Consider the following 27,922-nt stretch of genomic DNA (forward strand, 5'->3'; position numbering starts at 1 on the left):
TGGGTATAAGCTCACAACATTTGCATATTTTTTAAACCATATTTTATTACTGAACCCATTTTTAAAATGAAAAAAGAATACCATTTATAATGATTTAAATTTGTCAGTATGAAAGTTACGTGGAATACATATTTACCAAAGCCTTTTGAATATGCATAAACGAGCTGTATTAAATTCAGCTTTACATAATATAATTGTATTGTAATGAAGAAAAATTTAATAAAAGGCAATTATAAATTATTTAAATAAATTGAAATAATTGTTAGTTGAACAAAGTGAACAAAACGTAATGCGCTTAGCTGGTACTTTCATAATTAATATAGGCAAGAACAATGGTTGGCAAGGTCTTTATAATTTCTCTGTTCACAGGCCTGTGACTTATTGGCCCCCAGAAAGGGCGTTAAGGGGATTGCTGGGGTATGGGGCCAGTGGGAAGAGCAACAAATAAACGACATGTATGCCATTTGAAGCGCAGTGAACTCGTTTCCCCAAACCAAAAGAGACCAAAACAAAATACGAACACAAAAAGTACATTTTTTCGTTTGCGGTTTTTAATGTGCCACACGTCTGTCGCTGCTCCCCCTGAAAAAACCCCTCCTCTTGCCGCACCAACGCCTCTGTTCTTACTCTGTTTCATTCTCAATGCACATGGAAAAAAGTATTTTTTAATAAATAATACTAGAAAGTTCTTAAAAATTCGATTTAAGGTCAACATTTTAAGCATCAACATACATTTAGAGCTCTTAACATTTTCTTTTAATTTGTAATTTTTATTACGTTGGCGATAGATAAAATAAAAATTTATTCTTAGTGTCTTGACTGCAAGTAATATGTAGATCAACAAGATTTAAAAAAAATCGTATATTTATAGAAATGATCTAAAAATACCTTGGTACCGTTGTTTTCTGTGTACCTTTGCGGGTGGTCTTTGTCGTACGAACGAATATATTCAGTTCCGCCCTTCCACAGCTCCACCCTCCCCATCTCTTGGCCAGTGAATGTGGTATGTACGTGTGTGTTTGCTCTTGTTAACTTGTTCGCTTGTCGTTTCATTCGTTTCGTTTGGTTTCGTTTCATGACGTGCTTTCATGTCACTAAATTTGATTTTGTGTCGCAGACAACACGGCAGCCGCAGAGCAGCGACAACGGAATTATGGCCATTAAATTGGCTTTTTGTCTCGATACACTCCCATCCCAATTTTCAATCCCCGCCCCCGCAAAATACACACGATGGTTCCATGGTTTGGTATAATGGAGTGGGCACCGCTGCCTGTGTGTATCTGTATCTGATTATTCATTTATTATTGATATTAGCCACGCATTCATTATAAATGACAAATTTTCCATTCACCTTTCGTGCCGCTCTTTCGGACAGTTTAATTTCATTTTCCCCGCTCTTGTTTATTAGCCACACATTTACTACATTTTTCCCTCCTTCAGTTTTTTTTTCTTTTTTTTTTTGTAGTTTCACACTCGAGTGCCTTAAATGCTTAATAATATGTCACATCATGGCGAAAGGCTTTGGGGGCTTTGTGAATTCGGCGCCATAGCGTCACACGCTCGGTTGCCCGAAAACAGACAGACATTTTGTAGAGTGTGACTTAATTGAATGATTTTTCAAGGGGGTGAGGTGAAAAAAGGGGTTTGGGAAATATGTGCGAGCTAATTGACAAATTTGGGTTAGCTGGTGGGGAACTTTTCCGAATCAATTGCCCAAAAAATGGGCTTGTAATGCTATCATTTTCTAGGGAATAATATTACTCAACTCTACAAACACTTTATTAACGCCTCGATTGCCTCATCTTATCTAGCACTCCCAAAAAGTGTCGCACAAATAACAAATTCACACCTCAGCAAATATGTCGTACAAACATTAACATTGAAATTTTCTAACAATAGAATGAATAATTTACTTTTAGGTACATGAAATTGGGAAGATTTTTGATAGACTTTTTAAAGAAGTTATTATCTTCTGGACACATTTAGGATGCTTATTTTAGTACAAGAAATTCGTTTCGAACTATAAATTACATAACAAGTTATCAAATATTAAAGTCAAATAAAAATATAATAATTCGACAGATGTTTCGTGGAAGACCCCCATAAAAAGATAATCTTTAATCTGTAGGCATTCAATCGGGGCAAATAAATTCAAATTACTATATGGATATCAAATAACTCGTTTACACTTATTTTCCGCTTCATTCAACATCAATTTTCGCTGGGCCTTCGTTTTTGATTAGAGCGTCAAAAGGAAAACTATTCCGATAATGCACAACGCCCTGATATGAAAAATAAAACCACTTGAGTTGGCAGTCTGTGTGTTCGTGTGGACATTGTGCGTCATGTTGTCCACGCAATTGCCACCACCGAAGCGGACTGTGATCCGAACGAACTCTACTCCAATGAAGCCCCCCACCACCAGTCCTCTGTCCCTGTCCCTGCTCCTGCCCCTCATCCTCCCCTCCTCATCCAGCGGTAGCCAGCAGCAGACAGAGGGCGACCTTTTATGGCATTGGGATATGGACCCCTGCGGTCGTTTGCATTGCAAAGCGTGCAACGCGAGAGGGGGAAAAGTAGTGAGTCAGGAGGGGGAAGAGGGGGGAGCAGATTGCGCGCTGCAGGGGCTGAAAAGACAGCCAAGTACACTTGAAAAAAGAACCAATCCAAATATAAAGAAAAATAAAACTTAATTTTCTATTTATGATTTATTTTTCGATTTATGATCTATCAAATGAACCTCTTTAAATAGAAAGCTTCATAAAATATAAAGTATAATTGATTAGGTTTTAATAATACTATGAAAACCTATCACTGTTATTTGAATAAATACTTAGACAACTTATCTTTCTTTCAATTGAGTTCAAAATTATTTACTTTATTTATTTAATATTTTGTTCTTATTTAAGATTGAATGCTTTTATAATTTTTTTTGCTTTTCAGATTTATTTATTGACTTTAAAATATATATATATTTTATATCACAAATTTTTTAAAGTGCAGGGGAGGGTTGCGGGGCCTTAGCGGCAGTGGCAGGGGCTAACATGATTTGCACGCTTCGTTGCTTCGGTTGCATTTAACATGCCTGCGGATCGGAGGAGAGGCAAGGGGCCCAACAGAAGGTGAACTGATGGCGTGTGGTTTTTGCCGCCGCTGCGGTTTCAATTCAAGTGTCCGTCCGTCCATCCATTCAGCCCCCTCCACCATCCTCCATCCACCATCCACTCCCATTCCAGTTCGAGCCACCGCATTTGGTTACAATTTGGTTTTTCAAGCCGCGGCGCCGCAAAACGCGTTTCATTCTCCCTGCAATTTCGTTTCGTTTTTCAGTTTTCGGTTTTTTCGGTTTTTGGTTTTCGGTTCTCCGTTTTCGTGCCGTGCATGTTGCAGCGCCATAAAGTGCACAAACTGCAACTGGCCGAATGCAAACCGTAAACTCTATATGGAAATAAATTATGACACTAATGCCACAAACGAACGAGACAAGATCGAATTTCCCCTTTCAGTTTGTGTTTTGTCGTGTTGTGCAGTATAAATTATTTAGCGGCGCCTAATGGCAATTAGTTGCAAGTGACACGCGGCAAATCAATGAAATTTCTGTAAGGTTAGGAGGGGTGGTGAATGCTGATGAACGATGGAAAAGTAATGGAAATCATCGCTTAGTCTGTGCAAGAGTTATGGCTCATAAATAATGCGGGTATCGCAGACAGTCAAGTGTTTTCGAAAAAAAAAAATAGAGATAAAATAAATGTTTAAAGGCTTTGAGGTGGGAAGTCCACGTGAGTAACGATTAGTCCCCGATCAGAGTAAGTTATAATGTAAGTGTTATATAGGCATAGCTTAATCAATATTTAGTTAAGACCCGAAAATAACTATAATAACTGGCACTTTACTGCCTTAAAATACATTCGATTTGTTATTCAAATTATTTGGAAGTACGTAATCATATTTTCAAGTACCTAATTATATTTTCAGCTTTAAATTTCAGTTTTTTAAATGTATAGTATTGTATTATAGGCAATTACTCACAGTTTGTATATTTAAAATCACTGGGTAATAATAAAAAAACATTTAAACGGAAAGAGGTAAAATCATTCTCTATTTAAAACCTATTCTTGATAAATACTAAAGCGGAAGATACGACCTAAAGTTTGAACTCGAAAACTGGATAATAAAAGTCAGTAAACAGAACAAATTGAACACTATTATTTGTAAAACAAATATTTGACGTTCCCTAAAAATCACTCAATTAAATAAACACGCCCCCTTCGATATTATCCATCAAAGAAAAGGAAGCATTCAGCTCGAGTAATGCCCCTTAATATGCTGAACTTCCTTTCCGGTTGAGGAGGGGGCTTAAATGTTCCCCATCTCCCCCTTTTTGTGGCACATATGCAACCGAATTTCTTGGGGCAAATTGGGGCGTGGCACTTCAGGGCTGCGTGTCGTAAATGCTTCATTTGGTATGCACATAAATTATAAACCAAACACTCACTCACACATTTCTCGCCTTGCACCCACTCCACCCTCTGGATTTTCCACCACCCCACAAAAACACCTCCCCACCCTCCTTGTGCCCCGCCGAACCTAGTTTGCTCTCTCAAAGACAGCTGTAAAAATTTATCGATAAATGTTTAATAGCTCAACACGCACATTGCCGAGCGAGAGCCAACGAATGCGCATAAATAAATAAATGGAAACATAAATAAATAAAGCGTTGTGGAAAGAACGTAAACCAAATACACACACACGACGATTCCAAGTCGAAGTAGATGCCTCCACCAATACCCCACCTACCCGCCACCCAACCTCTATATCTTGTATTTAATATGAGCAAACATGCGACGAGCGTGTAAATATTTACTAATGAACAATATTTACTTTGTTATTAAAGTAGTCGAGCCAACGGATGGCCAAGAAGAGAGATACCCAGAGGTTTTCGGAGGGGAGAAGGTGTGTATACACTGGGGGAAATATCGAGGTCTTGAATAAGGCCTGTAAGGTTGAGTACTTCCTCAAAAGCCGTCTTTTCTCACCTGCTTCATCTTCTGTGAGATTGTTCCTTACATATTAATTTGTTAATATAAAGGTAAATAGCATCTCATAATATAATATTTAATCGCTTTAAAATATTTGAATGATGTACCATTTCAAGAGTTCTTCATGTAACTAAACGTAGTATTATGCTAACAAATTTTTTTTGTTTGAACCATTTTCTTTTCTTTTATTGACAATGCCTTTGGAAAACCTAATTTCTTTGGGCACTCTTCATTCCTGAAGTGTAGCCTCGGCTTTTGCGTGTTAATGGCTGTGTGAGAGGTGCCAGGCGAAAGGTTCTACCCCTCGAAGCGCCCAGCACTCCGCTCTCAGCGCCCTCACACGACTCTTGATGTCGTGATTTGCGGCATGAACTCAAGTAGATAGACGGATGGACGGACGGATGGCCTGTGAAGATGGTAGCTGCCACACGGCCATAAACAACTTGATTGCAGTGCCACGCCTGACCGGCCACTCTTGCCCCTTCCCCTGGCTGCTTTTACCACCTCAACCACCGCCGTCCTCTTCCGCGTTCGCACTTCACTTCCAAACGAGAGCTTCAAGGGAGCAACGATAATTGCCCTGAAGGGCAAACCCAATAGTGACAAAAGTGGCATTACTTTTCAATTTCCAGCAAACACTCGCGCACTCACTCGCTCGCTACAACAACATAATCAAAGCATGGCAATCGTTTAAAATTTATTTTAATTATGACCAAAATCCCGTACATCACCCCTCGCGGCAAAAAACAAAAGCAAAATGGAAAGAAAAAACGGTTTAGCGTGCAAAAAGGGCGAGCATTCGTTTTCCCCACACATTTTGCATTTAAAAAGTAACAAGAAGGGTAAAATTCGAGGTAGTTGGAGAGTGGTGGTGGTGCAGGGAGCATGAATCATGCATTATATATACGAAAGTTCCCCCTTTGCAACCTCGCAAAAGTGTTGAGACAACAGCAACAACGAGGGATCGAACGGAACGAAGTGAAACCCAAAAGGAGTAGGAAAAAAATGTGTTTTAAAATAAGAGGGGAGAAAATACTCGAAAAAATAACTATAAAAAAGGAACAAATTTAATAAACTCAACCTAAACCTTCAAGTAACCTATTCTAATCAAACTTTACGGAATAACCGTTTAATTTCCAGAAATCTTAATACAAAATTTTAGTTAGTTATAGTTAATTTTGAAAAATTTTTCTTACTCTAAGAATTTTACAAACTTATTTATTTTATTGTCCAATCTTATAATTTACTAAATTGCATTATGTATAACAAAAATGTATTATTATACTTTACATAAATGTAATATATTTAACAGAAATTTTTAAAGTAATATTTTTTAATATTCAAGGAATCTTTTCTTTTTTCACTCAGTGTAGACTGGGCCAGGGAAGGCAAGACTCTTTCCTCTGCCCCCTTCTGCTCAGCTTGTCTGTATGCAAGACCTGTTTCATTATAATTATGACCCTCATCAAAAATATTTGACTCAAGCGGTTTGTTTCCCTCTCCCTTGGACGAACGGAACGGTCGGATGGACGGACGACGGGCGACCCTTTTTTGCTTTCATAATTTCATTGAGGATAATTTGAAAATGTGCTACGCCATGAACGGGACGTTGGTCCCCCGGCTTCCCTCCTCCCTTTTCTCTTCCTACTTGCCAACCCTGTTTTCCTTTCCGGCAGAGGAAAATATCTTCTTTAGATTTTTATGGTGAAAAGCGATTACGCAGCAGCACAGCAGAAGCGACGGAAAAGTGCCAAAATAACGATTAACATGGGGGGAGCGGAAGCAGGAGGACTAGAGCTTAAGGGTTGCTCAGCACACCCCTCGTCCCCCGAACTCATACACATATATATCCCAGATCCCCGGAGCTATTCCCATTTTTCTCAGCCCGAATTTATGAGGGTTGCTGTTGCTCCGTGCGTCCGTCTGACTGTCTGTCTGTCTGTGCATAAGTAATGAATGCGAAATGCCAGGCAAATTTGACTTTCCCCCTTGGGATGTTTGCGCACGCTTTTGATTGACTGGATTTTTGGGATAAATGCATCAAGGGCTGGGGGATATGGCAGTGGTACGTACAATCGGTACAAAAGGCAGCTGCACATTAGAGACAAGTTCAGGGATCGGGAAGCAGGAAGCTGGCGATGCGGTTACCGTAATCAACAGTAACAACAACAACATCAACAGATTTGTAACATTCCCTGGGATTATGAAAAAAAAAATAATAGAGATGGAGGCGAGGAAAACCACTAGCTAGAGAATCTAAATGCGACGCGTGTTTCCCATCATTGTTTGCAGTTTTCCCCTCTCGAGAAATTTGCAAATTAAATGATCCCAATGGACGGGGCCAAGGAGCTTATCCATTAAAAAAAAACATTCTGTTCTCCTGGGGCGTTAAAAAAATATTTAGTTTGGAAATAGTTCATTTAAATATGATCCATAGTTTAATAAACTATAATTCATCCTTAAATGGACTATGACCATATTTAATTCTAATTATTTAAATAGTTGATTTAAATATAAATAAAATATAAATATAAATAAACTATAATTTGGTTAAGCCTCTACTGACTCTCGGGTGAAATCCTTTGAAAAAATCCTGGCTATTTTCATTTTTTTTAACTTTTAAGCCCAGTTTAATTGCAATGCATTGATAAACGTGTTATTCACACTCTGTTAGCACGGTTTATCCTTTATATACAATTATGTTGCCCCTAAGTAAATAAATCTGAACATGTTTCCAGTTCTGCGCATCCTGTTACTTTAGCAAAACCCTATACTTTGCCAGCTAAGGACTCTCTGCGTCTCATTACCTTCCTTTTCCTCTTCCTCGTCCTCATCCTCTTCCATTGAGTGCGTCTGTGTGTCCTTTGCACACGTTCCACATTCACTTAGAATATAAAAAAAAAGAACCCCGACATGTGAACAACAATATTATCCAGTCCTCCCCTCGGAGCTGGGTGTGTTGTACCCCATGCCATGTCCCTGTTCCCATCCCTATCCCTATCCCTTCCACTTCTTTGTTTTTGTTTCCCTTAGTGAGTTCCCCTCGGGTTACTTCGAGCGTGTAATGTATGCTTTTCATGTGTTTTTTCTTTATTTTGTGTGCCATTGTTTAGCACAGAGTTTCGCTCTGCTTCCTTTTTTTCTGTCTTTTTGTCTTGCCAAGCAAATAGGGATCGTTTAGGAGAATCAACAGCAGAGCTGTGGAGACACCTAGACTCCGACAAACTGACGACGTGATGTCCTTGCCATGCAAAACATTTTGGCAACACAGTCCCAAATTGAAGTTACGTTGGACGGGGGAAAGGAGCTGTTGGAATATTCTGTTAATTTTATGTAGCTTTTTTGCCCCCTAGGACTCTCTATTTTATGTATTCAGTTGTGGTGACTCTAGTCTTTAGAGAACAACACAAAAAAACAGACGAAAAACGGACTTTTGTTGATTATCCTAACTAAATAAAATGGAAATGAAAATATAAAAAATATTTTTTCTTTTTTTAGTATTCTCTAAATAATTGTAATTTAAATGTTTGCAAGAGAAGATAAAGTTGAAAAATATTAAACAAGATTGCATTACGCAAATTTTAAATATATATAAACCACTGAATGTTCAAGAATATTTAATTCTAAGTAAGAGCTAACAAAGTGAGAATCAAAATGCGGGGGACCTAATTATCAAGATTACAAACCCCTGATGCACCTTTAGCCACTTTGGTAATTAAGGTCCGCTGGAAAAATTGTTGATTAATGTGTCGCTGGGATTAATTAGAGATAATTGTTATAAATATCTCGGGCGAGCCGCGTTAAGCCAAGGACATTTCACTCCTTGTCCAACTAATTTACCTGAGGAAAACCAAAGGAGAAAGAAAAGGAAATGTGCGCAGCTGGCGGTGAAAAAGGAAAAGCCACAGAGCAGGGGGAAAAGCAACAAATATGCTTAATAAGTAAACAAGGGGCGGGGCAAGGGAGAGGCAACGGGAGGAATCAGAGGAGGGTGATCCAGAACAGGACAATGCGGCACGTATAATTACATAGCCGACACCTTTTTGCAGCAAGAGGATGGGGAGGGTTTGCCCAAATCCTGAAACTGCAATCAATTTCTGTTTCTCTCGTCCCAGTCCCAGTCCCAGACCCTTGTCCTTTGTTTGAGTTCAAGGGAAATTTAATACAAAATTATTTGGCATGAAGGGAAGGAAACAAGGAGGATTGCCCGCAAGAGGGTTGCTCGATTCCCAAGGGAAAGGACAAACGGACGGACGGGCGAAGGGACTACCATGTCGGAAACACATGAAAACACCCCTACCCCACGGCTTTTGGCATATTAAATGCTAATTTTCATTTGATTGAGTGCATGTTTTGTTGCTGAAAACCAGTTTCCTGGACCAATCCAAGCCTGCTGCCCATCGATGCGCAGCGAGTGGAAAGAAATCATGCTAAGTACCATGAAAATTAATTGATTTGCGGATTAGTTCCTCGGGCAATGTGTGAAAAGGGAAACAGTAGCCAGGGCAGCTGCTCACCGGCCTAGCCCAGTCAAGTCACTCCAGCCGAATGGAAAATATCGAAATCTACTCGACTCACTTGACTTTTTGGCCCTTGTGTTCGGTTCTCGTTCGGGTCCGGGAACGTTCTTGTTTTGGGTTCTCTGCGTTCCCGCTCAAGTGGCCGCAAATCCTCCAGGGCCAAACGCACATGCATATCATTTGATATTGAATAAGAAATAAACGCCAGCAAGGAACATGAATAAATAAAATGCCAACAGTTGCCCCAAAAGGAATGTGAAAGGGGAGGGGGATAAATAAAAAAAAGAAAAGACGATGACATCGTGATTCAAAGAATTTCTTTTTTAGTGTCGATAAAAAGTTAGCTCAATAGAGCCATTAAAAATCATTATAATAGCCGAGCCTTCAGTTTTCTTATTATCATATTTGATTTCACAGCTAATAACATATTTAATTACTTGGCTGATTACAATCGAAATCATTGAAGCTTTAAATGCCTTATTTAACTTTCATTTATGCATGGTTGCACTTAAGTCAACACATAAAACAATAACTTTGATTTAGGTTTCACAAAAATTGTCTTATTTAATTGCAGTTTTATTTTTGTAGGTCCAAAGTTCTGACCCTTTATTCGTGTAATCGTTATCAGAGATTAATCCCATTTCGCGATATTCCAATCACGACTCACGCTCTCACCATTACAGAGCGCTGATAAGTCAGGCAAATATGCTCGAAGCGAATGAAAATCAGAATCCAGCAATGGGACTGGGATTGAGGATTGGTCGTTGAAGAGAGGGGGTGATGCGGGAAAAGGCGGACTTGAGCTGCGGGAATTTCGATGACTTCGAGCTTCGGCATACAGCTTCGGGCAAGATAATATGTGTATTTATTTAAAGGCCCTCTTAATACTCAATTAAATTCAATTTTCAATTTAAAACTTTACTAATTGTAAAAAATAAATGCAAAATAATTACGATTTTTATGAAATAACATTAATTTAATTTATCTATTAACTATTTTCCTATCCGCCGCTGTTTGTTGTACTCTATGCTATTCTCCGTTGGCTGTTTGGCATGCAAATTGTGCACTGCGCCGTTCTGGCTGGCCAGGCGATTACTGGGCCAAGAGGGGGTTGCCAAGGGGATTTCAGCGGGGTACTGGGGATTCGGAGGGGTCTTGTAGCGCATTTCCAGTTCAATGCTCAAATACACGAGAGCTGGCAAAAAGGCAACCGACGGAAGGGGAGGAGAAGTGACATGAACAACGATGACGACGATATTGGCAACGTCTTCAGTTGCTCACACAGATACTCACTAACATAGTTTTACTTTGGGAACACTGAGAATATAAACTTTAATAAAAATAAATGTAAATATTTAACATCTATTAGGTATTTTGTTTTACTGAAATATGAGTTTTGGTTTTAAATTGATGATAAAACATAGAAAGTTTGAAAACATGGTATAAACTTTAAAATCATAATTATTACCTTAACCAAACTTCTAAATTCTTTTCGGTGCATTGCTGATGCATATCTAAAAGCATATTAAGAGTCTACAGCAACTCGTAAGTGTGTAAAATGATCAGCAAGTTGCAAAATGCAACACGAGACCCCAGAGGAGGCGGGGTTGTGGGGAGTTTGGGGGCGTGGTAGTCAGTTTGTTGTGTGGTTAGGACAAAGCGCCGGCACATTAGAGGGAGAAGGGGATGCACGGAGGCGAAAGAGAGGGAGTAGGGCAACGTGCCAGGCAGCATACAAGTATTAAACATTCAAACTGCGAACAATGGCAAACAAGGGAGCCTCAATTCTAGGAGAAGGTGAAGGGGTAGAGAATATATTCATGCATATATATCTACGCTTGTGGAAGGACCAAGGCGCGGCCCACATAAAACCGATTGCGGTGAACTATGGCACGAAAAGCTGCTCCTCTGCTCTATTCATAAGCCCATTGCCATATATTCTTTTTGTGAAAAATGGCAGGGATATAATCCACAAAAAGATTGCATTACTTTATAATAATCTTTAAATATTTTCAATTTTTTTTTTAAGAGATATCAACTGGAATATGACTTTGTTTATAATATTTAAAGATAATATTGTTTTGTATTTCCATAGAAAATAAAATACAATTTTTATAACTTTCTTTATAACATTAAAAATTCAATATTATTTTCTATTTTCAAAGAAAACAAAATGAAAATTTCTTCGTAGCCATAACTTTTCCAATTTCATATTCTTAAAAGTTCACATACCGTGTGCCAAATCTGTGGCCACTTTCCATGAAATTTTATTATAAATGGAAACCGATCCCTAACCTAGGGTTAGTCCCCTTGAAAAAAAAAGCACTAAGTAGTGGTCATATCACGTCCATTCACAGCTGACACATCAGACAGGGAGGCGAGGGCGATATATGTATGTATAAGTATCGATGGAGGGAGGGGGTGTCAGGGGGCACCCACTCATGCATTCAATTCGAAATGCCTGAGGGCAATAATAAAACAATTCCGCACACTCGCCCCCTTCGGGTAACCATTGTGTATGGAATTGGTAACTGTTGGCTGGGATAACCATTTTGGTCTGTGCCAGAAATGAAATCTATTGTCTGCCAAAAAGTTAACGCACTTTATTGCTATTGTTCAGTGACGGTGGGCATAGGAAAGAGGGTAAGCTCGGGGGGCGGGTTGGTTGGGTAGTGATGGTCTTATTCCGTGCCCCACTCGAGCTCTACTCCAGTCATTTGTCAAGTGAACTCTCGTTCTGTATAGCTGGGCACCCCCTCTCCATCCTCGTTTTTGGCCAAGTTGGCGGCCAAACAGAGCAAAGCGTATAGGAAAAAAAAACAATGATTAAGTAAGCCAACTTTGACAAGACGAACTTGGTATGCCCTTTGATTTATCTTTGCGTGATTTTGTGATAAATCGATTACTCAAGATGGGCAAGTGGTTCTTCTTTAATTACCAAATACTTTTCATTTTAAAATAAATCAATCGATCATAAATGTCATATACCTTATAAGATATATATATATACATTTTTCAAGATATTCGATCCAAATAATAAAAGCCCTCTAAAAGGGTATCACAAAAAAATCCAAATCGAGATGGGAAAAAGAGAAGCAGACAGAGGAGCTAACGAAGGAGAAGAAGCCAAAGACGGAGCAGGGAGAAAAAATGTTGGCAATACAATATTTTGCCATTATGTCGAACAATAACAAGTCGACATAAGTAGATGTCGGGCCAGAGGAGCGAAGGGGAGAGCGATAAAGAAGGAAAATACGAAAAAGAAGCGGACTGAGAAGAGCCAAGGCGAATAGCTGCCAATTTCAGGCTTAAGTGTTCTTTTCTGGCCCCCAGTTCCCCAGATTCCCCGAGTCCCCAGCTCTGCCCATCAGATAATGGGCTACAAGACATTGAGCCAAAGAGCAACGACGCATATGAAATTTAATACCACTTCACCTTTATTTTTTCCCTCTTCTCGGCTTTTCTCCCTTTTTTTTCTGCCTTTTTGTGCGGCATCCGGCGCTCCTTCAACCTTCCCCCACTTATTTTTGGGCTCCCCCAATCTTTAGGCCACAGATTTGAGCGCTTTATTAAGGGTATTTAACAGTCTAATTTATATAACTCTATGATTTTGGGCGTCGACAACAGCAGACATCAATTTGTATGGTATTTTAAACAATTGAAATCTTCCAGTGCTTTGTACATAAAACTCAAAAACAAAATTAAAACTTTTATAAGAATAACTCTCTAGATCCGCCATTAAATCCAACCACTTTTTGCTAAAACTTCTTTAAATTCCATCAAAGTTTTCTAAAGAAAAAGAAAACATAATTTCTAGCACAAGTTCGACTGCATAAGAAATATAAATAGTTGAGCGTTTGAAAAGCCGACTGGGGAAATGCGGTCACTTCGCGGAAAAACCCAGAACGAAAACAGCAGCGGGAAAAATAATGAATTAACAAATACAATCCACATTTTATGCTCACGAAAATGAGGCAAGAATTAATAAAAGAAGCGGGCAACTGAAAACACACTCGCACAAACCAGCAAAAACATTTCGCATGAGCAAGCACAAACAATTTGGACCAAGAAGTGGGGGGACTTGAGATAGAACGCCAGGGGAGTTGGATTGAAAAAGAAACTCGACAAGAAAAAAGGCAGAAAATAAATAAAAAAAAACAAAAAGCAAGAACAAGAGAATTATTTTTTGCACAGAACCCAAGAACGTGGCATGAAATACAAAACAAACAAAAGCAAAAAAATAAAAGCGAAGAAAACATCTGAGGAGTGGGGGTAAACATTAATATTAAACAAAAAGTGGATGCAACAGCAGCAAGAGGACTGGCAAATGGGAAGCGAAATATAAACGACAAAGTTTTTTCCACTCCGCCCCGATTTTTCTCCTCATCGCAAAGAAGTTGCTCCTTGCAGAGTTGCAAGTTTTATGGGGATATCTGTGCGGAGTATAGAACCCTTGCCATGTTATGTCTCCTCGAATCCCCGCAATACTCGACTCCTCGGAACCAGAAACTCAACTCCAGTGGCGGACTTGGTTGAAAACTTTGGCCAACAAAGCAAAGCCAGGAGAAATGCAAAAAAAAAGAGTGTGAAGGGAAACATTTGTAAGTCTCAGCCACAAAGTTTATAACATTTTAAATACGTATTTATTTGTATATATCTCCGGCTTAAGATATAAGTTGTTTGTATATTTCAGATCAATTAATCTCTACATTTCCGTCGCTCAGTTTAAAACGAAGTCTGAGGGATCTTTACCAATCCAGGAGAAGTCTTTTATTTTATTAAGGTTAAACTTGGAGAAAACTAAGAAACATTTAAAAACTATTTTTTACTTTTATCACAATATATATAATATTTCAATTATAAGGTCGATTCATTAAAAAACCCGTTGTATTCTTCTTTCGTATGCAAATGTGACTTTTGTGCTCTACACCTTGGGCATTCTGGATTTATTAGCCATCGTAAAAACCGGAAACATTAGATGCTAAACAAAAACTGTGAACAAACTGGAATCGAATAATTGGCGATTGCATGGTGATTAATTGCCGGCAGACTTCACCGCGCCACATTCTCTCTTCTTTCTCCACCTGACCAACAAATTGTAATCCGATCCGCGACAGAGAAAGAAATCGTTTCGGATCGAGGCAAATCCAAGACAAGTTGCTTTCGTTGTTAACTGGTTTGGTTTTTGGCTTTGTTTGAGTCGAAAAAAAGATAAAAGAGAAAAACTTCCACGAGGCATTTGAAAAATGTGCAATTGAAACTAATTCGGTTAAGTGTTGAGCAGGGGAGAAAAAGGGGGCAGTGCATAAATTCGTGGCATGCTGTGAAACAAGTTGCAAGTTTAGCTAGTTGGGCTGCACGCACGCAGCATGCAACAAATTTCTCAGCGTTTTTATGGAGCTGCCGGGTGGTGGTGAGCAAACAGTTGCAACAGCCACGAAAAAAGACGGAAAAATTAACACCGCCGGAGTCAGCTGCACACAAGCGGTCGTTTTCATTAAACCTAATCTCGTTTTGCACAAAGATACACTGGAAAATATGATATAAGACTTGAAAAATTCCCATAATACCAAATATACAATATAATTATACAAAATCGTCTAACTTAGTATATTTTAGTATTTTTATATAAAAGGTACCATTTGATCTAAAACGTACCTATAAGACCGGTCTACATTTTTCAAAGACTTTATCAATTTATCTAACGAGAGCATTTTATGAATTTTATTTTTATTTTAAATTTTATTTCTCTTATTTCAAGTGTAATTTTCGATGGCAGCTGCTGCTCCCATTTGTGGCAGCAATTTGCCGTTTCTCGTGTGGCAGTCGGTAAATTTATTAGTGCGAAATGAGATAGACAGATAGAAAACGTATTTTATTTGCTTTCACAGAATAGCAAATACAAAGTACATTCTGTATATGTGCTCCCCCCAAGAAGTTCGAAAAATGCTGATGGCCATAAACGAGTTTAATGAGAAAATATTGGTTCAACTTATTTGCAAATGCTTTGTATTCATTCTTCGCATTTTCCTTGCTGCCCTGAGCTTTGTAAATAGCAAATAAAATACACAAAATAACTAAAAGCCGATTGCAATTGGCAAACAGAGACCACAACAAAAAAAAAGTGCAAAAACGAGCTAACAAAATAACACAAGAGTTAAGGTGTCTGTTTTCGCAGCCTTTTTGGCATTGTTCGGTTTTGTTTTCTCGTTTCGTTTCGTTTTGCTTGGCTTTGCCTCAAGTGTTTCTTCTCACTTTGCAAAATGCAAAGGAAAAGAAAAATGTTGCAGCTAATTTGCTTTTTCATTTAGGCGACGGGGCGAGGGTAGAAAAAATGGGAGGCCGTGCAGAGCGCAACAAGCAAAAAGCCATTTCGCAATTTTCAATTGTGCACGTCAAAGTGTTAAAAACGGCACGCGATTTATTACACAAAGGCACACAACAAGAAAACGGTGTGTTTAAAGTAAAACTAATAATTCCCAGTGTACGTTTTTATGTAAATTTATAATATAAAAAAATATATCGTTTAGAAAAACGATATTTAAAGATCTCTAAATTTAGTTTTTATTTTAAGTTTAATATTTTTTTAGTGCAAAAATTGCTAGTACCTTTTTTGAAGATTTTTGTTGAAACCGACTTAAAATATTAATTTTCTTTTGCTTTATTTTATGGATTTACTGCCTGCAATCAAGTGTGAAATTGACATGCCCCCATATAAATATTTGTTAAAATATGCAAAGTGGCCTGGCCTCTCGCCCTTTTTTATTTCCAGCGTTTCCCATGATTTATGCCAGCTTCATTAATCTGGGAAAAGAAGCACGGGGCTGAATGCTGTTTATCTTGCCATCGTTTCTTTTAGCGCTTTTTAGCGCGAAGCACAAAACTGGAAGTTGGAAAAATGAAATCAAATTGCCGTTCATTAATAAACCCAAGAGTGCCAAGTGTGTGTATCCAACGGATACCGACTGTCAATAGAGCAAGTCTATGGAATTCAGCCTGTTTTCGTGCCCCTCTCGCTGGACTTAATCAGTTAGAAGCGAGCCACAGCTGCCGACTTAAGTTTCTGCCAATTGAAATGCAACTAATTTGTTAGCTCCTCCCTTCCTTCCTTTTTCCCGCCAGTCGGTCTTGTAATTGTTGTTGCATGCCCATAAATTATGATAATTATTTAATGCAACCACAAAACGACAACTGAAATAAATCGAAAAAAATAAAACAAAGTTGAACAAAAAAAAAATCGTAAACAGAAATCGTCTGCAGGCTGCCATATTAAGCAATTTATTGATGGAAAGAGACAGGGAGTTTATGTTTTTTTTTTCTCGATACCCACAATTATCACGCAAATGTCCATTATAATCATATGGATAATCACTATTATATACATCAATCCATCTGTGTATACACGATAATCATGCCGCACACAAAAGGCAATTTACGTAAATTACTGAAAAAAAATCGCAGAAAATTAAACAATTTACAAAAGACAAGCCCCCCATTAATAAACATGAAATATTGTTGCGGCGAAACTTTTGTAATGAACTGAGCCAACAAAACAAAAATATAAAAAGAGATAAATTAAAATATATGCAAAAAAAATAAACGTGGGTACATAAAAAATTAATAATGAAAAAATAATCTTAAAAAAAGACACACGTAGATTTATATATGGCATAATATCTTTATGACCATAAAGCTTACCCAGGCAGACGGCGGGTTTTTAAGCTGAAGGTGTATGTTTGTTTATTTTTTTCAGGGTAAAGTGGAGGGTATATTAACTGGGCAGATCTTAAATAAGACAAGAGGAAGTAATAATATTGGCAAATATTATATTTTATATTTGTTTTTTTACTACATTTTTATTATATTTTTTATGCGATTATTTATTATCTAAAAGTTTTGCTGGCAATATGAAAATAATGGAAATATATTTTCACAGCTTCCAATTCCTCTAAAATATTTATCTTTCCCAAAAGTTTTGAAATCCTGGCTAACTATCCACAAAACGAACCGCTCAATGCTTCTCATTTCTATACAATTTCCCTCCTTTGTGCGGTCAAAATGGAGGAGCATTACACGAGTCGAGAGGCCTCTCCTCTGCCAAACCAACCATCCATCTCGGCCATAAAGTTGCCTTCTCCTTTGGCTTGGTTATTTACATTTTCCCCCAGCGACGAGAAGAGGGGGAGGGGCAAAAGATGAGTGGTGGCGGTGGAGGTGCACACAGAAAATAAATCAACAAAAAAAGATACCTCGCTGCGAGTTTCATTTGCGTTGCGGGGAAGCTAAGCCGCCAAATAAAGAATCATAAAAGATATCAAAATAAATATGAGGGAGCAGGAGGAGCCGGGGCAGTCGGCGGAGGAAGCGGTTAAAGCTTCAGTAGCATTGGGCTCAGCAGGCGCTCTCATTGTTGTTGTTGGTGGTTGCAAATGCTTAGCTGGTATTTAGAAAACGAGAAGGAAAAAAAGCCAAGAAAAAACAGAGTCGAAGCCGACGCGCCAGTCAAACAAATAAACTCGCCAAAACGAGCCAGCTTGATGGACTGCGAACCTCAGAGACCTTCCCCCTCCAGTGTTCCCCCGTGTGAAAACGAGCAACACGACAACAAAAAATCGCCGCTAGGCAAATAAACAGAGTGAGTTTTATGGGACACACGAAAAACATCTGAAAAACCTTTGCATGACCAATAGATACATTTTATTTAATGCCTTTCGGCTCACATTATGACTGGAAGATTCAAGCGAAACGAAATAAGATGATATAGTTTCGTAGGCGCCGCAATTTCGCTACGGTTTCCCCACTAAATTTAGTTGACGCCATTCGATTTTTCGCTATTTTTGGGCACACAAAATTGTCGGCGCGTGTGTCAAAAAAAAACGAAAAAAACATTTAAGCAACATATCAACTCAGATAAGACATAAACAAGTCAAAATCTACACGAGTTTTTTCCTCGCTGTTGTTATGGAAACTTTAGCTCGTTTATCAAATTGCGAGACAATTTTTGTATGTGCGCTCAATTAGCACGGGTTAACAAAGCTTAAAAGAAATAAAATGTATGGATTTTTTTTTACAACTTTCCAACGGGTTTTAAATAGAAAATTTCAGATGCGAAATGTTTCGAATGAATGCATCTTAATAAAATAAATAGATTGGCATTTGTATTTAAATGATGAAGTATTTTGATGTTTTAGTTAATAAAACTAAAAAAATTACTACTAAACTTATAAAAGCAGAAAAATGTAATTATACAATTAATTATGAAATATTTGAATGCCCATTTGAAGCTCAGTGGAATTTCAGTTTATTTTTCACGTTTTTTTTTGTTTACGCTGCCTGCGGCTGTTGCTTATCAGGAATTGTTTGCATTTCGTTTTATTTATACTGTGTCATAAAAAATAAATATTAATTGAGATTATCGCAATGTGATATTGCTATATTTACACGTTATAATTAATTGTTCTTATTTATTGAATTTGTACAGAACACCCCGCCCTCCCCTGCGTCTTTTTCCGTTTAAATTGAGTTATTCACACGGCGAGAAATAAATACAAATATGTACATAAAATTAAACTTGTTTAAATGACATTAAATGTGGGTTTTTATTGAGCTTTCATTTTGTTTCATTTTTGGCCTCTACTCATCCACGAAAAAACCAAAAAAAAAAGAATATATTTATGCAAATTGTTATTGTTCGAGTGTGTGTGAATATAATATAATTTATCTGCATGTTCGGGCCGCCCTGTGGCTGGCAGCATAAATTAATTATCAAAAGCATTCATTTACATGGCTGACTGCGCGATCCGACACCCGCTGGCAGGCGGCACCCTGGCTCATAGATACTGTATCTCACGGATACACACTATATATTTATGTATCTGTGAGCTATACCCCCCCCAAAACCTCTCCCGACAGCCCAGAGTCAATTTGAAAAACATCATCACAATCAATTTGCTTCGTTTCTCGTGATGGGAATTAAGTTTTTGTATATTTGTGTATCTCTCGGTTTTTGCCTCTGCATCGTCGTCAGCGGTTGTTGTTGTAGTTGGCCCACATTATCTAGTGAACGTTGAACGCTTTCGTGCCCCTGTAGTTGTATTTGTTGTTTAGCCCCCCACTCCCCCTCCTTCTCACCATCCCCCTTCCATTTTATTGTTGTTCTTGCCTTCCTACATGTGTTTAGCGTGTTCAAAAATTTGCTTTTTTAATGACGCTCTTGTTGATTGCCGGCTATTTGTTATTAGCCCCCGAACATCCCAACCCCCCTCCCAGCACCACCCTCTCTATTGGCTGCCCTTGTTTTTAGCTCATTTGAAATTGTTGTATTTGCAAATTAAATGCAATTTATTAATAGTTCGAATTGCTTATTTATGGTTCGTTTCACTTGATTTAGTGGTGCAAACATTTTGCGCTATTGTCGTGGTGACAAGCTAATGGATTCAGTTGAAAGCATATCCAAATTTTCTTCTGCTTTTCTGCTCCCACTTTATAATATTTGTTATCTTAGATTATTGGGGGCTTTCACTTATGACTTATGAGTTGTGCAATTTTTCAGCTATCTTATCGCCAGGTTTTTCTTCGATTTTAAAAAGTTCTGTGATTTATTATGTCTAAAAATAATAACACAAATTAAATATCTAGTTTTAAATTAAATATTTAAAGCATTTAGGTGTTAGATTTATTCTGTGATTTGTTTTTTTTTTCTTTTCAGTATATTATCATGCCTTTTAAGAAATAATACTATTTAACTTATCTAATCTTAACCAAGTGAAACGCAAATAAATCACAAAATCAACCTGCGATTTATATTAATCCTAAATGATTAAAAAGGGCTTAAAATTAAGTGAATTACTAACTATATGCTACTTGTTTACTAAGTGCCTTTATCAATAACATAAAGCTTGTGGGAATTCTGTATGTAATTGAATAAATGCTCTGATGGCGTTTAAAAACGTGTTGTTATATTTTAATGTAATAAATAGAATCAATTTGAATTGAGTTCCCTCAAATTAAATGATTGCAATTTAATTTGTAAAGAGTATTCCCTCGGCTCTCGCCTGTCAGTGCAGAGAAAACGTAATATAATCCATTTTCACATTGCTGGAATTGAAATTGAAATTGCAAACTTCGAGCTGGATGCTAATTCGCATGGGCGGACAGATAGGCAGTTAGACAGGCGGAAAGTCGGGGGCGGAAACGAACGAACCAACCGACTAACAAACGAACGAACAAACGTTTGTCACTGTCGGGGCGTTTTATGAAAATTGAACAAATCAATTAAGTCTAATCGTGCCTTTCGGGTGGGGCAACAGTAGTCGGGGGACTCGGCTCTGGCATCTGTTTGGCCCCCTGACAAATGGACAAATAAATGTCTGCACACGGGGGCCAATGCCAGATTGCCTTGCTTTTGCTGTTTGCTGCTGGCTAAAAACCACGAGAACACAAATAATATATACAAAGCGCGGCAGTAAAAACAAATTATGAACACTGTAATTATATTCGTATAATATTTTGTCAGCCAATTGACACATTTGCTGTAGGAGGAGAAGGCGAGGCAAAGAAAGAGCCGAAGCCAACAGGCAATTACGCTCGGGCTCTCAGCAAATGCGCAAACCAAAGTCGGTTAACGTGGCTGTTGGCTGCAATTGTTGGCCGACATCTGCGGCAGTTGAGGTAACAGTGGAACAACGCTAGCGTGCACGATAAAACAAAATTAATACTACAAAAAATAGGAACACAAATTATTTCAATTAAGCAGCCGTTTCATCGTTTAGACCGACTTTTTGATTCCAAGACTGATTGACTTAAAAAATCTTTTTTAACAAATTAATCTGGGAAGCTTGACTACCCTTATTACACTTTATTACGCAATTTCGAAAATAAAAAAAAATTTGTATTTTAATTTAACCTAAATCTGTGGTTCCGCAGCTTATTTTTTCCTAATATCAACTGTATCTGACGGGTTGGCTGGCTGGCTATCTTGTCGATTGCTGGCAACTTTTACCGGCGCACAGTGTGACAAATTATTATGTATGTACGAGTATGAGTATGCTGGCATGTTCCCGGGTTCGTTTCCATTTCTATATCTATGTGCATGCAGTTTTTACACACAAGCTCGGTTCAGTTCAGTTCAGCTCGGTTCAGTTTGGCTCGCTCGCTGCTGCTGGTGCTAATGACCGTAACTAAGTTGGCGTCACGATTGTGTGCGCCACTGGAAGCCAAGACCCCCCTCCACCCCCTTCTTGGGTCCCACCCACTTGTGCGGTTTACTTTGTCCCGGCCATTTGTGTAAAATATTTTAATGTTATGGCCCGGACAAGAGAGCTCTGTCTAATAGTCGCTTAATTGTATCTGCGTGTGCGTATCTGTTGCTGTGTGTACAATGTACATATATCGGCAAGTGTATCTATGCATTTATGACTAAACAGTTGTTTAAATAAACACTTTTGGCATGTTTACTCGAAATGCGTCTGCAATGTTTACTTAATTAAATCGAAAAACGAGCAGAGCAATCGAAACGAAACGAAAACGAAATCGACAACCCTCTCTACACGAGATATAAACTTAAATTTGAATAAACTTGAGATAAAGGGGACGGAGATTTCGCTTCCGGAATTAGTTGAGAATTTAAATTTGCTCAGATAAGCAAAATAATCATATGGATGCTCATTAAGCGAATATTATTTTTATGGCACTTTATTTATAGCCAAATGGAGTGTTACTGAGAAAAAGATATAAACTGTGCAGAATATACTGCTATTGAGCATGGTTTAAAGAAAGAGTAATGGAAGGAAAAGTTCTCTACAAACCCATATTAAGGTTAAATTACTTTGACATAAGTGTTAAAAACCCAATAGAATTTTTCATTAAATTGTTGGTTTTTTTTACATTAACTTTAATTTTGAATAAACTTTTTTTTGATTCTTGAAAATAAATTGTTAGTCATCTGACTGTGACTTAAACAAGTTATCGACAAATTATGAATAAATTTTATTTTTAAGTTTATTTAAAAAATATTAATGTATAAATTTAGGCATTTATTTTTGTAGGGGAGTGTAGGGTAATTTGACGAGTAGGGTAATGTGACGAACTCGTCGAATCTCATATATGACGTCACGACAAAAATTCCAAATAAATGTAGTCGTCTCCCCTTATCGTGTCGACAATGTATTTACAGTAATATTAATAAGAAGTCCCGTAATTTGTTAGTGAGGTAATTTTCGCTAAAAATGTGGTGCGCAAAGTAGCAAACCCATTCAATTTACTTGTGTTTCAGCAGTGCCAGAGCAAAGATGAGTGGAAAATAAAATCAGGCAAATATATGCACGTATACAGGAGATCTTTATCAACAGTTTTTGGTACCTCGCGTATTTTTCTTTTGCGCCGTTTGAGAGTGACACCGTTTTTGCTCCAAGTCTACCTTGTAGGGTATCGTGACGAACTTTTTGTAGGGTATTGTGACGAACTTTTTTTATTCAAGAATTTTAACTGATATCGTTGATTATTTGTAAAAAAATATAATAATACCAGATAACATTTACTGCTGCAGTTTTATTGTTGTTTTTAATAGCGACGTCAGTTTAATTTAATTTAAAAAAAAAATTGCACTTTGACCATTTTTTTTTTGTAAGTTTGGGTATTATCTTATTACTTTTTTCTTTTCCGTATCGAAAATAACCTTTCCGTAAATAATATATAAAAAAATGTATTTTTTTGTTTGTAAAAAGGATGGTTTACACCAAACGCTGTGGGATTTGGCTACGTTGAAATTTCGAATCCAAATTTTTTTAGAAATATGCTCAGTAAATGTAAGCAACTTTCTGCTTTTACACTTTTAAAAAATATTGATTTTTGGAGAAGTTACATTAAAGAACAAATCGTTCGTCACATTACCCTACAACTTTTGAAAGTGCAAAAAAAGTAGGGTTCACGCCAAACGCTGTGGGATTTAGCTGCATTGGAATTTCGAAATTCGAATTTTACAGGGATATGCTCAGTAGATGTAAGCAACTTTCTGCGTTTACACTTTTGAAAAATATTGATTTTTACAAAAGTTACATTCAAAAAATGAATCGTTCGTCACCTTACCCTACACTCCCCTACTTAATATCGGTGGTGTCATTTTATTCAATGTTCCTTACTTGACTTTATCTTACGGTTCGCCCAAAAAACCCACACACGCGATATTCATTTTCATAATTCGAGTAAATGCAAAACACGCCCAGTGCCTTCCCCCCACCTATCACCACCCCCGCCCTCCGTACCACTCTCCTGTTTTGTTTATCGCTCATCGTTCGGTTGCTCGTTCGCCGTTTTCGCTGTTTGCTATTCGGTTCGCTTGACGCGTCGCCGCAGGCTTCATTAGGCAAGCGTGATTCCGATTCGCATTTCCATTCCGACTCCGATTCCCAAGCCCCCTTCCCCTCACCTACCCTCCTTGATGACCCGCGAATTCCGCTTGTCTTCCCACATTACGCTTGCAAAACGAAATTCCATTCCATTGGAGCCGAACAAAAACCCAAATTAAATCCACTTCAATAAATCTCAAAAAGGTAACATAAAAAACACACACCAGGCCTGTCAATTTTCTAATCGCCCGAAATAACAACAAAAAACTCCATTTAATTACAAATCGGCTTAGATTGAAACGCCTTAATTGGCATAAACTCGAAAAAAAAAATGTTTGTCTGTGTGTGTACACGAAATACTTGTGTAAAATGCGGCAGCGGTAAGTGGCAAGCGGTAATTAATCAAACTGGAAATCAATTTAGGCTCGCGCTCACTCATTCTCTCTCTGTCTTCGACGCTATATCTATCTCTGCTGTGTGAGGGAGAGAAAAGCTGGGGAGTATCTTTAAGATACATTTGTATGTAAGCTTAAACAATGGGTATTTTGTTGCTGCTTTTGATTAACTTAAGATTGGTTTTTAAATTTACTGCGAAATGAATAAGAAATACTTTTATTTATAAATCTTGTAATTTCTTAAATAAAGATTGTTAAATGTTTTAAAGACGTTATAAAACACTTTTTTTTTAAATTGTATACCAAAACATTTAAAGAAAATTTAAAAAAAATCTTTAAAATTGTCAGTTAATCATTAAAAGTTATTTAATTATCGAAAAACAAATATTGGCTGCAATTAAAGTTCTGATGAAATTTACCTTTTTATAAATCCAAAAAAGTCGCAATTTCTGCTCTGGATATGCGCGTTCCCGATTTATAGACAGCATCCAAGATGAAGATTGGGCGCGGGGGTTGGGCGGTAATGGGCGGTGGGTGGCGATGGGCAGGTGATGATTCCTTAGCTTGCCGACCTGCTCGCACCCGCAGTGAGCGATTGAGGGGGTGGTGGGAGGGGAGCGAGAGAGAGCACGCGAGAGGGCGTAATAATCCACAAAAGAAACTCCCAAACTCCCAGCTCCCGGAGCTAACGGTAGGTGAAATGTAAATCCGCAAAATTTTCCTAGCAGCGCAATCTCAGGAATTATTTTCCATTTATGTAAGAGCGAGAAAGAGAGAGAGTCAAACTTGGCTTTTCCATCTGCTTTTCACTGCTTCTGCTGGATTCTATTGCTGCTTCTTCTTCTGCTTGTTTTTCACTTCTTTGACACTTTTTGCATTTGCTTTTCTTTTCTATTTCTTTTTTTTGCGACAAATGTATGAACTTTTTTATGAGTTTAGTCGTTGTTTTTTTTTTTATTTCTCTACAAATACACGAAAAAACGGCACTTTGAGTAAGGCGAGGGAGGGAGAGAGCGAGAGAGAGAGAGCGCGTGTCCAAGCTCTACTGCCTTTGCCTTCTCTCCGCATGTACATATGTATGTATGATTTGGCAGAACAGAAGCTGCTCCACCGCACATACAGCCGTATACATACATACGTACATATATAGAGAGGCAGCGAACAGAGCTTGGGGCATAAAGGAAAAAAAATACACGGGGGAGTTGTTGCACGACAAAGCGACTGAGATCGTGAGGGGAAAGGAGGAGGAGAAGGCGAGGAGAGAGACTAAACGACCGACTGACTGATGCGAAGCGACTTCACCTTGCACACGCGCGGAAATTGGCGAGAGCGACGAAGCGTCGACGAGTTCGTCGTTTGTCGGCGTTCTTTTACCGCAATGTTTGTGCGAAACATAAAAAAAGCTTTGCACATACACAGCGGGAGTGAGCGAGAGCGAGAACGGGAGAGTGCAAGAGGGAGGGCGATACACACACACACACATGCAAGGGCTGTATAGTAATTTTATTCCGGTACTATTCAACTGATGAAGCTTCTGTTGCTGTTGTTGTTATTGCCAGCAACATATTGCCAGTGCCAGTGCCACACTCTCATTTTGGTTCCTCTCCTTTTCCTTTCTTTTTTTTACTACTACTTTTTAGTAGTATTTTTTTGGTGATGATGATTACGCTGCTCTTTTCACACACAGGCACACATACAAACGCACGCACAAGTCAGGCCCAAGTGGGTAATTTGTTTTATGAGTAGCGGCAAATAGCACTTGTGTATGATTGTCGCTCTTCTCCTCCTCTTGTTGTTACTCTACTCTTTTCTTTTCATTTTTTCTGCTGTGAATGACGGACAGCTACGAGTAATAATTTTTAATGCGTTTTTGGCATTTCTACGCTGCTTTGGGTTAATTGCTTGAAACGCGACGAAACACTAAAGCACGCACACACATAAACGCGATACGGCCGGAGAGCGAGAGGGCAACAACACTTCTTATTGTTGTTGCATCGAATTAAACGCACATGAGGAAAATAACACCAAGGATCGACGATCGACTTCGACTTTGCTTACTTTTTTCCACTGAATTAAATCCTTATTTGTTGTTTTTTGGGGCTGTTGTTTTTGTTTAATTATGCTTTTTAGTATGTTTTTGTTTTTGTTTGGCGATAGCGTTTTATCCGCGCTGTCCGAACGAAGCGAAGGAGCAACGCGTACAAACGCGCATAAATTGAGAGGCGAGAGTTGGCTAGCAACGCGCAGGGTTGTCATGCGTTCGTGGAGAAAATAACAATTTTATTTGTGCGGGAATTTGGTACTAAAAGTGGGATTTACTTATTGGAAAAGTGTTGTGACATTTATTATCCAAATTCTAAACAATTAACTTTAACAAAAATAAGATATATTTTACAATAATCACCACCCTTGATATTATTTTCGGCTCGGCCTGACAACCCTGCGGCATTTTCTACACACACATAGACTCCGAGGAGCGCACACACTGGCATTCCCATGCACATACACAACCGCTCTCTGAGCGGCATTTCTTTAATGGCGGCTTTTCGCTCTTGCTCTTGCGCTCTTTGGCGCTCCCTCTCCCGCTCTCTTGCTCTGCTGACGCCATATTGCGCAGTTATGTATGTTCATCTCTTTCCAATTTGTTTACAGTGCCGTCGTGTGGTCTCTCACTTGTCCATTGTTGTTGCTGTTATTGTTTTTGTTGCTCTTGTTATTGCTTTGCCTCTGCAAATTGTTTTTGGTGGGGTCCTGAGGATTGATTACTGATTGGCATGTCGTTCGCCTATAGTCAGTTGCCTTTTGTTGTAGTTGTTCTTCCTCTGCTGTCTCTCCTTCTTATTGTCTTTCACCTTCTCACCACACGCACGCAGGCCAGCACACGCACACACCTCACCACCGCCATCTCCACCTCGTCCTGCGGCCGTTTTTTCGTTGTTGTTTTTGGGTGGTGGTCGGGGGGTAGCATATAATGACATAATGAGATTTATTAGGCGCAAAATAAAGCCATAATGTTCCATTTGACCTTTGTGTAACTTTGACAGTGGTAATACTCGCCTTCCTGCGCCACCGGCTTATTATTTCGATGATGGGTGGGAAATATCCTCTAAATGTACGTATGTACAGTGTGTATGTAAATATGTGCATTTTCAATTCGTCATGAGCATTTTGAAAGTTGCCTTTGGCACTCATCGAAGCAAAAGGCAAATAAATTCCACTTTTCCTAAGTTTTCTATCAGGACCGTTTAGAAAAAAGGTAATAACTATTCGTCCTGTTATTCAACCTAGATTTCTTTAATAATAGTTATAAATAAAAATGTGCTTATGTACCTTTATAAATTTTCAACTATTTATCTTGATAGAAAGAAAGTGTTGCATAGTTATAGGCTTGTAAAGTAATAAAATCGTAGCGGTCTTTTGGGCGACCTACGTAAAGTTTTTCTTATAAGAAATCTATTAAATATATGGGCTAATTTTATATTTCCTTTAGAAGTTTCAAAAAGAAAACTAGTTTCACATAATACCCTCACATAATTTACACACAAAGGATCATATTTTCATTTCGAATCCAGCCCTGCTTTATAATATTTTCATCCTTTTCCTGGGAGCCACTCTTCCTTGGG

The 27,922-nt window shown here is 38.3% G+C and overlaps 1 protein-coding gene across 1 annotated transcript in view; it reads right to left on the reverse strand.

Annotated features, from left to right (window-relative positions):
- sbb (scribbler) overlaps positions 1 to 26,515 on the reverse strand; it is an 85,484-nt gene extending 58,969 nt beyond the window's left edge. The window contains exons 1-2 of the mRNA XM_044396031.2: positions 26,358 to 26,515; positions 24,719 to 25,261 (exon numbers count right to left, since the gene is read on the reverse strand). The gene's annotated coding sequence lies outside the window, so the exon portion shown is untranslated. The remainder of the gene's footprint in view (positions 1 to 24,718; positions 25,262 to 26,357) is intronic.
- Between the last annotated feature and the right edge of the window lie 1,407 nt (positions 26,516 to 27,922).

The sequence above is a fragment of the Drosophila takahashii genome, chromosome 2R (assembly GCF_030179915.1).
Source record: "Drosophila takahashii strain IR98-3 E-12201 chromosome 2R, DtakHiC1v2, whole genome shotgun sequence".
NCBI classification, from domain to species: Eukaryota; Metazoa; Arthropoda; class Insecta; order Diptera; family Drosophilidae; genus Drosophila; species Drosophila takahashii.